Here is a 13,747-nt window from a genome sequence, read left to right on the forward strand (position 1 = left end):
GGCTGAGGCGGGCGGATCACGAGGTCATGAGATCGAGATCATCCTGGCTAACACGGTGAAACCCCATCTCTGCTAAAAAATAGCTGGGCATGGTGGTGGGCACCTGTAGTCCCAGCTACTCGGGAGGATGAGGCAGGAGAGTGGCATGAAACCACGAGGCGGAGCTTGCAGTGAGCTGACATCGCACCACTGCACTCCAGCCTGGGTGACAGAGCAAGACTCCATCTCAAAAAAAAAAAAAAAAAAAAAAAACTCTAAGAATAAAACTCATTTTTCAAGAAACAAAGGATAAGAGGTAGTATGATAACAGTACTTAAAGCTGATCAGATATTTGATTATTTACATGCTTAAGTTGGTAACCAAGAAAAAAATGTTAACTTTCTAATACTTACTGGTCATCACTTTTAGTTCATACGTACTCATTTTATAATGCAGCCATACCTTGATACCAAAATTTGACTAGGGTATTATGAAAACAAAAATTATAATCCAATCTATCTGATAAGTATAGCTGAAAAATATTCTAAAAAACAATTCACAAGATGAATCCAGATACATAAAAAAAGATAATATGTCTAACGTGGGTTTACTCCAGGAAGGCAAGATTTAACAGTTGAAAATTAATTTATGTATTTTGCTATGTTAACAGAATAAAGGAAAAACCTCATATGCTCATCTATAATAGTAGAAAAGGCATTTGTCAAAATTCAATCTATTTACAATAAAAACTCAACAACCTAGAAACAGAAGAAACTACCTCAATCTAATAAAAGAATCTTTAAAATGAAAATCCTACAGTTAACATATGTCTGAGGGTAAAACAAAAATTTGTCCCTCCCTACCTTTGCACTTCAGGAATAAGGCAAAAATGTCAGTTATTACTATCTCCCTCTGTTCATTATTGACTGGATGTCATAGCCAGCACAATAACACAAGAAAATAAAATGCCTATAGACCAAGAAAAAGTAAAATTTTTATGTGCTGATGACATGATTGTATAGAAAATATTAAGAAATCTCCAGGCAAGATGGCCAAACAGAAACAGCTCTGGTCTGCAGCTCCAGTGAGACCAACACAGAAGGTGGGGGATTTCTGCATTTCGAACTGAGGTACCTGGTTCATCTCATTGGACTGGTTAGACAGTAGGTGCACCCCACGCATGGCGAGCAGACGCAGGATGGTGCACTACCTCACCCAGAAGCACAAGGGGTTGGGGAACTCCCTCCACTAGCAAAGGGAAGCCCTGAGGGACTGTGCCATGAAGGATGGTGCTATCTGGCGCAGACACTACGCTTATCCAACGGTCTTCACAACCCACAGACCAGGAGATTCCCTCGGGTGCCTACACCACCAGGGCCCTGGGTTTCAAGCACAAAACTGGGCGGCGATCTGAGCAGACACCAAGCTAGCTACAGGAGTTTTTTCATACGCCAGTGGTACCTGGAACACCAGCAAGACAGAACAATTCACTCCCCTGGAAAGGGGGCTGAAGCCTGGGAGTTGAGTGGCCTTGCTCAGTAGATCCCACACACACACAGAGCCCAACAAGCTAAGATCCACCGGCTTGAAATTCTCGCTGCCAGCACAGCACTCTGAAGTCAACCTGGGACTCTCCAGCTTGGTGGGGGAAGGGGCACCCACCATTACTGAGGCTTGAGTAGGCAATTTTCTCCTCAGAATGTAAACAAAGCCACTGGGAAGTTCGAACTGGGTGAGGAACCCACCACAACACAGCAAAGCCGCTGTAGCCAGACTGCCTCTCTGGATTCTTCCTCTCTGGGCAGGGCATCTCTGAAAGAAAGCAGCAGCCCCAGCCAAGGACTTGCAGATAACACTCCCATCTCCCTGTGTCAGAGCACCTGGGGGAAGGAGTGGCTGTGGGCACAGCTTTGGCAGACTTAAACATTCCTGCCTGCTGGCTCTGAAAAGAGGAGCGGATTTCCCAGCACAGTGCTCAAGCTCTGCTAAGGGACAGACTGCCTCTTCAAGTGGGTCTCTGACCCCCATGCCTCCTGACCAAGAGATACCTCCCAGCAGGCATTGATAGACACCTCATACAGAAGAGCTGCAGCTGGCATCTGGTGGCTGCCCCTCTGGGAGGAAGCTTCCAGAGGAAGGAGCAGGTAGCACTCTTTGCTGTTCTGCAGCCCCCACTGGTGATACTCAGACAAATAGGGTCTAGAATGGACCTCAAGCAAACTCCAGCAGACCTGCGGAAGAGAGGCCTGACTGTTAGGAGGAAAACTAACAAACAGAAAGCAATAGCATCAACATCAACGAAAAGGACATCCATGAAAAAAACCCATTCAAAGGTTACTAACATCAAAGACTAAAGGTAGATAAATCCACGAAGGTGGGGAAAAACCAGCACACAAAGACTGAAAATTCCAAAAACCAGAATGCCTCTTTTCTTCCAAAGGATCACAACTCCTCACCAGCAAGGGAAAAAAACTGGACAAAGAATGAGTTTGACGAATTGACAGAAGTAGGCTTCAGAAGGTGGGTAATAACAAACTCCTCCGAGCTAAAGGAGCCTGTTCTAACCCAATGCAAGGAAGCTAAGAACCTTGATAAAAGGTTACAGGAACTGCTAACTAGAATAACCAGTTTAGAGAAGAACATAAATGACCTGATGGAGTTGAAAAACACAGCACGAGAATGTCGTGAAGCATACACAAGTATCAATAGCCGAGTTGATCAACCGGAAGAAAGGCTATCAGAGATTGAAGATCAACTTAATGAAACAAAGCGTGAAGACAAGATTAGAGAAAAAGGAATGAAAAGAAATGAACAAAGCCTCCAAGAAATATGGGACTATGTGAAAAAACCAAGCCTATGTTTGATTGGTGTACCTGAAAGTAAGGGGGAAAATGGAACCAAGCTGGAAAACATACTTTAGGATATTATCCAGGAGAACTTCCCCAACTTAGCAGGACAGGCCAACATTCAAGTTCAGAAAAACAGAGAACACAACAAAGATAATTCCTCGAGAAGAGCAACCCCAAGACACATAATTGTCAGATTCATCAAGGTTGAAATGAAGGAAAAAATGTTAAGGGCAGCCAGAGAGAAAGGTCGGGTTACCCACAAAAAGAAGCCCACCAGACTAACAACGGATCTTTCTGCAGAAACCCTACAAGCCAGAGGAGAGTGGGGGCCAATATTCAACATTCTTAAAAGAATTTTCAACCCAGAATTTCATATCCAGCCAAACTAAGCATCATAAGCAAAGGAGAAATAAAATCCTTTACAGACAAGCAAATGCTGAGAGATTCTGGCACCACCAGGCCTGTCTTACAAGAGCCCCCAGGAAGCACGAAACATGGAAAGGAAAAACTGGTATCAACCAACGCAAAACTCTTCGGTATGCAAAAACATACCAAAATGTGAAGACCATTGACACTATGAAGAAATTGCATCAACTAATAGGCAAAATAACCATCTAACATCATAATGACAGGATCAAATTCACACATAACAATATTAACCTTAAATGTAAATGGGCTAAATGCCCCAATTAAAAGACACAGACTGACAAATTGGATAAAGAGTCAAGACCCATCGGTGTGCTGTATTCAGAACACCCAACTCATGTGCAAAGACACAGAGGCTCAAAATAAAGGGATGGAGGAATATTTACCAAGCAAGTAGAAAGCAAAACAAACAAAAACAAAAACAAAAACAAACCAAAAAAACAGGGGTTGCAATCCTATTCTCTGATAAAACAGACTTTAAACCAACAAAGGTCAAAAAAGACAAAGAAGGGCATTACATAACGGTAAAGGGATCAATGCAACAAGAGCTAACTATCCTAAATATATATGTACCCAATACAGGAGCACCCAGATTCATAAAGAAAGTTCTTGGAGACCTACAAAGAGACTTAGACTCCCACACAATAATAGTGGGAGACTTAACACCCCACTTTCAAAATCAGATCAATGAGAGAGAAAACTGACATGGATATTCAGGACTTGAACTCAGCTCTGGACCAAGCAGACCTAATAGACATCTACAGAACTCTCCATGCCAAATCAACAGAATATATATTCTTCTCAGCACCACATAGCACTTATTCTAAAATTGACCACATAATTGGAAGTAAAACACTCCCCAGCAAACACAAAAGAACGGAAATCATAATAAACAGTCTCATAGACCACAGGGCAATCTAATTAGAACTCAGGATTAAGAAACTCACTCAAAACCACATAAGTACTTGGAAACTGAACAATCTGCTTCTGAATGACTACTGGGTAAATAATGAAATGAAGACAGAAATAAATAAGTTCTTTGAAACCAATGAGAATAATTACACAACGTACCAGAATCTCTGGGATACAGCTATAGCAGTGCTTAGAGGGAAATTCATAGAACTAAATGCCTACATGAGAAAGTGGGAAAGATCTAAAATCATCATCTTAACATCACAGTTAAAAGAACTAGAGAAGCAAAAGCAAACAAATTCAAAAGCTAGCTGAAGACAAGAAATAACTAACATCAGAGCAGAACGAAGGAGATAAGAGACGTGAAAAACCCTTCAAAAAAAAAAAAGCAGTGAATCCAGGAGCTGGTGTTTTGAAAAGATCAACAAAATAGACAGACTGCTAGCCAGATTAATAAAGAAGAAAAAAGAGAAGAATGAAATAGACACAGCAAAAAATGATAAAGGGGATATCACCACTGATCCCACAGAAATACAAATTACCATCAGAGAATACTATAAACACCTCTACGCAAATAAACTAGAAAATCTAGAAGAAATGGATAAATTCCTAGACACATACACCTTCCCAAGACTAAACCAGAAAGAAGTTGAATCTCTGAATAGACCAATAACAACTCCTGAAATTGAGGCAGTAATTAATAGCCTGCCAACCAAAAAATGCCCAGGACCAGATGGATTCACAGCCGAATTCTACCAGAGGTACAAAGAGGAGCTGGTATCATTCCTTCTGAAACTATTCCAAACAACAGAAAAACAGGGATTCCTCCCTAACGCATTTTATGAGGCCAGTATCATCCTGATACCAAAACTCGGCAGAGACACAACAAAAAAAGAAAATTCTAGCCCAATATCCCTGATGAATATCGATGGGAAAATCCTCAATAAAATACTGGAAAACTGAATCCAGCAGCACATTAAAAAGCTTACCTACCACGATCAAGTCAGCTTCATCCCTGGGATGCAAGGCTGGTTCAACATACACAAATCAATAAACGTAATCCATCACAAAACAGAACCAATGACAAAAACCACATGATTATCTCAATAGATGCCGAAAAGGCCTTGGATAAAATTCAACACCTTTTCATGCTAAAAACACTTAATATACTAGGTATTGATGAAACATATCTCAAAATTAAGACCTATTTATGACAAACCCACAGCCAATATCATACTGATTGGGGAAAAGCTGGAAGCATTCCCTTTGAAAACTTGCACAAGATAAGGATTCCCTCTCTCACTGTTCCTATTCAACATAGTATTGGAATTTCTGGCCACAGCAATCAGAGAAGAGAAAGAAATAAAGGGTATTCGAAGAGGAAAAGAGGAAGTCAAATTGTCTCTGTTTGCAGATGACATGATTGCATATTTATAAAACCCCATCGTCTCAGCCCAAAAGCTCCTTAAGCTGATAAGCAACTTCAGCAAAGTCTCAGGATACAAAATCAATGTGCAAAAATCACCAGCATTCCTATACACCAATAATAGACAAAAAAGAGCCAAATCATGAGTGAACTCCCATTCACCATTGCTATAAAGAGAATAAAATACCTAGGAATATAATTTACAAGGGTTGTGAAGGACCTCTTCAAGGAGAACTACAAACCACTACTCAAGGAAATAAGAGAGAGCACAAACAGAAAAACATTCCATGCTCAAAGATAGAATCAATATTGCGAAAATGGCCATACTGCCCAAAGTAATTTATAGATTCATTGCTATTCCCTTCAAGCTACAATTGACTTTCTTCACAGAATTAGAAAAAACTACTTTAAATTTCATATGAAACCTAAAAGAGCCCATATAGCCAAGACAATCCTACGCAAAAAGAACAAAGCTGAAGGCATCATGCTACCTGACTTCAAACTATACTAGAAGGCTACAGTAACCAAAACAGCATGGTACTGCTACCAAAACAGATACACAGGCCAATGAAACAGAACAGAGGCCTCAGAAATAATACCACACATCTACAACCATCTAATATTTGACAAACCTGACAAAAACAAGCAATGGGGAAAGAATTCCCTATTAAATAGTGTTGCGAAAACTGGCTAGTCATATGCAGAAAACTGAAACTGGACCCCTTCCTTATACCTTATACAAAAATTAACTCAAGATGGATTAAAGACTTAAACGTAAGATCTAAAATCATAAAAACCCTAGAAGAAACCCTAAGAAATACCATTCAGGACATAGGCATGGGCAAAAGCTTCATGACTAAAACACCAAAAGCAATGGCAAACAAAAGCCAAAATTTACAAATGGGATCTAATTAAACTAAAGAGCTTCTGCACCATAAAAGAAACTATCATCAGAGTGAACAGGCAACCTACAGAATGGGAGAAATTTTTGCAATCTATCCATCTGAGAAAGGACTAATATCCAGAATCTACAAGGAACTTAAACTTACAAGAAAAAAACCCCCATCAAAAAGTGGGCGAAGGATATGAACAGACACTTCTCAAAAGAAGACATTTATGGGGCCAGCAAACATAAGATAAAAGGCTCATCATCACTGGTCATTAGAGAAATGCAAATCAAAACCACAATGAGACACCATCTCACGTCAGTTAGAATGGCGATCATTAAAAAGTCAGGAAACAGATGCTGGAGAGGATGTGGAGAAATAGGAACACTTTTATACCACTGGTGGGAGGGTAAATTAGTTCAACTACTGTGGAAGACAGTGTGGCGATTCCTCAAGGATCTAGAACCAGAAATAATATCTGACCCAGCAATCCCATTACTGGGTATATGCCCAAAGGATAATAAATTGTTCTACTATAAAGACACATACACACATATGTTTATTACAGCACTATTCACAATAGCAATGACTTGGAACCAACCCAAATGCTGATCAATGATAGACTGGATAAAGAAAATATGACACATTTATACAATGTAATACTATGCAACCATAAAAAAGGAGGAGTTCATGCCCTTTGCAGGGACATGGATGAAGCTGGAAACCATCAGTCTCAGCAAACTAACACAGGAACAGAAAACCAAACACTGCATGTTCTCACTCGTAAGTAGGAACTGAACCATGAGAACATATGGGCACAGGGAGGGGAACATCACACACTGGGGCCAGTAGGGGGATTGAGGGACAAGGGGAAGGATAGCATTAGGAGAAATACCTAATGTAGATGACTGTTGATGGGTGCAGCAAACTACCATGGCACATGTATATTTATGTAACAAACCTGCACGTTCTGCACATGTATCCCAGAACTTAAAGTATAATAAAAAATAAAACAGAAAAAAAAATTAATTAAGGAATCTACAGAAAATATATTAAAACAAGCAAATTAAGGAAGATCAGTTATTGTGGTAGGCAACCTCTGCAATACAAACCAATGATCCCTGTTTCCTGGTATCATGTCCTTGTTTAATACCCTATCCTCAAGTATAGCCTTGATCTAGTGACTCTCAAAATTGATGAGATGTCACATCTGAGATTAGTTTACAAAAAGATAGGGACTGCTGTCTTGTTTACTCTTGCTCATTCTGATGGAAGCCAGCTGCCATGTTGTAAGCCACCACAAGGAGAGGCCCTGGAAACATGTTTCTAGAAATTGCAGGAAGGGTAATCATTGCATGTGGTAGCACAATGTTTACCAACACTATCATGTTTAACAACGTGTAGAGTAGGAAATATGCCAAATGATCTGGGTGACTTATTTACTTAAGGAGATTTCCAAGTACCTGCTGAAGATGCCACCTGGTTTCTTTTTGGTGCTTATAGTAAACTGGGAGAAGAAAGAGATAAATTGAAGGAAAGATATTAAACCAAAATGAGCCAGGACTTCACACTCAGCCTGCCCATAGCAAAAAACATGCTAAAATTAAGAAATGTCTTCTGAGAAAATTCCAAATCCAGGAGAATACCTGGAAAAACATGCTCTAGAGATAAAACCAAGGGTGAATCTTTCATTAAGACCTCAGAAAGATCAAAGTTGATGCCTCAATACAGTCACACAAAAGACACTTTAACGTTATTAAAGTTGGGCCTCACAAAACCTTTCAATCAAACAATAGGGCCTCCAGAAAGCTTACCAGGGTTTTAAGTTGCTAAATTTTGTGATAATGTATTAGGCAGCCATAAATAACTAATACAGATTTTAGCATATTAATCAGTTATTTTAAATTCCTCATCAGACTGTTCCAACATTTATGCCATAACTGCACCAGTGTCTGTTGCTCTCTTTGTGTACATGTTGTTTTCTCTACGTTTTCATATGTCTCATATTTTATTGCTATCTGGACACCTTGGGTAGGAAGTAGAGACTGAAGTAAATAATTTCTATTCTTGGTAATGGGGAGACTTTCACTTTGGCTTGGTTTTCAGTGTATGGGTTGTGTTACTTTAACAGATGTTAGGCTGGTTTGAGGTTTATTGTTGCCATAGTTACCCACAGTGCACCACAAGTTTCAAATTCCTTCAGGGACAACTTCCCTTCAGGTGGGCCAGGTATTCCTTCTCAATGTCTGTTCCATGTTCAGCTTTATGAGTTCCCTCTTAGAGGGTCCATCTAATGAGTTTCTCATCAGTATTTATCTACTACTTTTACTAGATACTTGTTAGTCTGATGGTGGGGGTCTGGGTTGGGGTGATATTTTCTGTTATTCTAATCAGGCCTGTGCTAATCAGACTCGTATGCCTAGGGTCTTAGAAGTGCTACTGTTCCTCTTCCATAGTTCTCGGACCAGCATATAACTCTGCCCTCCCCACAGGTTATTTTTTGCCTCCCCGTGGACCCTCCACCCAGCCCCACCACCACCCAGTGGTTTTTACGAGTATCCTAAGGATAACAGTTTATGTTGCTCATCTTCCTGAAGTTATGTTTTTTGGTCGCATAGGGCAGATAGAGGAGAAGGACTCAGGAGTTTTGTTTCTTTTCCACGGCAACTACTGTTCCCCTCCCCAAGGCCTGGACCAAGAGAGATGCTTTAGCAGGGCTCTCACCAAGTGGGGCCTAAGGAGAAAAAGCCTGCAAGAGAGTTCAAGCTCTCCCATATTTGCTGCCCATGGGGCTCTCCACTCTTACTTGCCCACATGTGGCCTCCATCAAGCTGAAATCTTACCCATTTCCAGTTGTGTCTGCTGCAGTTTAGCTGGGACTCACACCTGTCTTTCGCTCTCAGCATAAGTTTCCTTAGATTTCTGCTTGATTGGTTGCCCTTCAACCTTAGCTCTCTGATCGTTTCAAGAAATGTCCTGGGTTTTCAGTCTCTTCCACCTTCTTTTTAAACTGTAATACTGGCAGCAATGTTCTTTACTGTCACTCAGACATACCTACATAATTATTTACACATACCTACCTACTTGCTTACATATTCAATTGTTTTCACTCTTATGTTCCTAACATTTCCTATTTCCAAAGCTGGAACGATTTTAACAACAAAATAAATAACAATATTAGATTATAATCAATAGAACTGTATTAATTATTAAAAAAAATAATTTCACAGTGGAGAAACCTGCAGACACCACCTTAATCAGGTAATCAAGTTTAACATCATCAGCAAAAAGGCATGTCAATTTCAGGTAGCCCCTGATATGACCTATTGAAAAGGCACATCACTTCTGTTGTTATCTTGCCAAAAAATATATAATCTGAAGTAGAGATGGAAGTAAATTAATTTCCATACTTGATAGCAAGCAGACTTTTCCTTTGGCTAGCCTAGATTTTTAGTGTAGGAGTTGAGTTACTCTAACAGATATTAGGCTGATTTGAGGTATATAGTTGATGTAAGTTACCCACAGTGCACTATAGGTTTCAGATTCCTCTAGGCACAACTTCCCTTCACGTGGGCCAGATATTCCTTCTCAATTTCCAATTGAGAGCTAAGGTTGAAGGGCAACCAACCAACCAGAAATCTAAGGAGACTTACATTGACGGGAAAATACAGGTGTGAGCCCCAGCTAACCTAGGGCAGCCACACTGGAAATGCGTAAGACAATTTCAGCTTTATGGAGGCCAAATGTAGGCAGGTAAGAGTGGGGAGCCCCTTGGGCATTCTAACACCCATTTGAATCTAATCTAGAGAGAACATCACATAAATCTGTATTAAAGAACATTCTACAAAACACGTAAGCGTCAAGGTTATGAAAGACCGAATTGAAGAAGACTAAGGAGATGTGACAACTATATACAACTTGAGATCTTGAGTTGACTATTGAATCAAAAAAGTGACATTAGTCAAATGACACTGGTGAGATATGAGTTTAGTTAAAAATACTGCACCAATGTTAATTTCTTAGTTTTGATCACTGTACTTCTGTAATGCAAAATGTATGCAAAGCTGGGTGAACCTTTCCATAAGTTCTAAATTACTTCAAATAAAAAGTTAAAAATAAATAAATCCCACCCAAACATAATATGGAGCGTACCTATGGGGAGGATAGGAAGGGATGCATTGTCAAAGAGGAATTTTACTTCATCTGCCACTATTTTATTTTAGTTTTATTTTTTAATGGAATAATTTTAATATGTATATTACCATAAATAAATTAAAATTAGAAGAAAAGTCATATTTCAGAATAAATAAAGATGCAATGTTTTGGCCTCTTCAAGAGCTAACATAAAATGTCACTCAAGTGTATATAGGTATCTTAAATTAATCAATTACTCTAAAAACTACCAAAACAAATTCAGTATTACTTGACAAAAACTGATTATCTCTTCCACAAATGCTTTGAAACATCAGATCACAGAGCAAAGGATCAATAATTGTTTTTCAATCAAAACCTGAAAATTAATATGGTAAGAATAAACACTTTCAGGCCGGGCACAGTGGCTCATGCCTGTAATCCCAGCACTTTGGGAGGCTGAGGTGGGCAGATCATGAGGTCAAGAGATCGAGACCATCTGGGCCAACATGGTGAAATTCTGTCTCTACCAAAAAATACAAAAATCAGCTGGACGTGGTGGTGCACACCTATAATCCCAGATACTTGGGAGGCTGAGGCAGGAGAATCGCTTGAACCCAGGAGGCGGAGGATGCAGTGAGCCCAGATCACGCCATTGCACTCCAGCCTGGTGACAGAGTGAGACTCTGGTCTTACACACACACACAAAATCTGGATTTCCATTTTCTCTTGAAAATTATAATAATCTAATAACACAGGTCCTGCATTCCCGCATGACAACTGGCTAGAGCTGAGTGGTGACTTCCTCCAGACATTTTCCACTTTTTATCTTGTCCATTTATTGAGGTAACCTGCCTAGTGGTCCTCTACAAACATCTCAGTTTACAATCCTTGCACCATTCTATGCTTTAATACAACAGTGTATTATTATTTATTTAAGTACTAACACAACTTATATGTATAAATATGAACAGGATTTTTTTTTTTTTCAATGACTAACACAGTTTTCCTACGACTTCAGCTGAGACCATGAAACATAGAAGTGGAGAAAAGAAGGAATGCATTACTGAAGGAAAATCATCGATAAATACTGAAGCTGGGAATGAGCTTAGTATCTTTTGGCAACAGAATTAGTTAAGGTTGGGACCTTATTGTGAAGACCCTTAAAAGCCAAGATGAGGTGTTTGAGGTTTTTTAAATAGCAGTTATTAAAAGTGTTTGCAAAAAGGAATAAGACAGTAGCTCCTGAAAACTTTTATATATGACAAATACAAAAGAATGATTTTACTTTTTCCAAAAAAGTGGAAATAACTAAGATAATGTCTACTTACTTTAAATGAACTTCAGTTTGGGAATGTATTGCTTCTCCCAACACATTTCCAGTTTCATCCACCACAGCAGCTGCTGTATCATCACAACTGGTTTCAATTCCCAATACTATTTTGTGAAGAAATAGTGTTCCAGGATGAAAATTAAAACTTCTTAAAAATTCATAAACTTTCCTTTTTGATGGTTTTAAAAAAACTCCTGCTGTCTTATTCAAGATTAGCATACTTACTCTATAGATAATTCCTGAAACAGAATTACAGAAACAACTTATTATTTGCATCTGACATTAGCCAGCTTATTTTTCAATATATAGTTTTATAGAATTACAGGACAGTTTGTAAAAACTCACCAAAATTTTGTAAAGGCTATAGCAACATGTGAATATAAATAATATTATGAATGAATATAATATTCTCCAAGGGGGAAAACAGGTCAGATATAAAATTTTTTAGTATTATTATTACTTGCATGCTGTTCCTACCAAAAGACTTATTATTAAGACAGCTAATATACAGTACAATAATTGACAGAGTCCTCTGAAAAGTGCTATTTATTTTCTGACAGCTAAAATTAAGACAAAATATGGATTTTTCTAACAAGAATCAAACAACAAAGGCAGATGGAACAGATAAAAATACTGTTAATGTATTCTATTTCCTAAAAACACCTTTCAAAATAAAACTGGATCATTTGGTTCAAAAACAAGAGTTAACATACACACACACACCCCAACTGCAACCTAACACCTATTTTATCCTTAATTACAATCTTTGGAATTAAATCTCCACTTTTTGCTATAGGTTTTGTCATAACAAGGATCTTCCCAAATCCTTTTCCCCCAATATAATAGCAGCCCATCACTAAAGCACACTAGTATTTTCACACTGCGAAGTACCTAATTTCATGCCCCCATATCATCCGTTATAAAACTTTCTGGGTGTTAAAGCAGGTTCATTCTCCACCACACTAAAGGGACACAGGGCATCCCAGGGATTAGAGATGAGCGACCTATTTGCAGAGCGCAGTTGCGGGAAGTGCAGCCCAGACAGACACAACGTAGGGGAATTAGATTTGCATTAACAAAATCTGGACAGGGAGGATTATGCGAAGCACTACCCTTTCGGGCCAAGAAAGCTGCAGTGTGAACCCACGTGACTTGGGTAGCGCTGGTCTCCGGTAGGCTCTAAGGCGGCGAAGGGCGCAAACTGGAACCGCTTTTCCAGGTGCGCAAAAGCGTCAGTGGGGTGAAGAGTGAGCAATTTCACCCACCTTCCTCTTGGGCGGTAGTAGCCAGCACTTTTCTCCTTTCCCTAGTAAAGACTGTCGACTGCTCTTACTGCTGCGGGAGAAAACCCGAACCTGGCGCCCGGAAGTGATGTCATCGACACCGTGCAAGGTCCTTTCCAGAGCTAGCTGCTGTTTCACTAGAGAGCCGCACGCTTAGTGAGGAAAAGCTTAAAGGCCGTCTTTGCCCGAAACGCTCTCTGTGCGCGCCTGCATTTTCCCCCAGATTTGCAGGTGATGAGAGTTCTGTAAAATTACACAGCTAGTGACTGATCCAGCGGAGACCGAATACAGGTTTGTCTGACTACACAACATCAAGTTCCAAACACTAAGCTACATTAAAAAGTAATTTTTTTTTTTTGCCCTTGGCTGGAATTTGGTTGCTACTGTGAGAAAAGGATGGGGTAGATTATTCGTCATTCTATTTTTATGGGAATTATCACCAAATCTAAAGGGAGGGGTGAGGTACCTGATACTTTCATCGGAGAAACAGGATGGAATCTAGCGGCGCCCCCTAGCCGGAT

General features: G+C 39.6%; 1 protein-coding gene and 1 long non-coding RNA gene across 9 annotated transcripts in view; both read right to left on the minus strand.

Annotated features, from left to right (window-relative positions):
• KIAA1328 (KIAA1328 ortholog) overlaps positions 1-13,747 on the minus strand; it is a 400,177-nt gene that overhangs the window by 344,029 nt on the left and 42,401 nt on the right. The window lies entirely within an intron of this gene.
• Positions 11,957-13,747, minus strand: LOC108530892 (uncharacterized). Its single transcript, XR_001886013.1, has 4 exons — positions 13,693-13,747; positions 13,209-13,469; positions 12,169-12,182; positions 11,957-12,047 (listed from the first exon to the last, which is right to left on the minus strand). It is a non-coding gene; the product is annotated as an uncharacterized LOC108530892 (long non-coding RNA).

Source organism: Rhinopithecus bieti, unplaced genomic scaffold (genome assembly GCF_001698545.2).
Source record: "Rhinopithecus bieti isolate Rb0 unplaced genomic scaffold, ASM169854v2 scaffold_5260, whole genome shotgun sequence".
NCBI classification, from domain to species: Eukaryota; Metazoa; Chordata; class Mammalia; order Primates; family Cercopithecidae; genus Rhinopithecus; species Rhinopithecus bieti.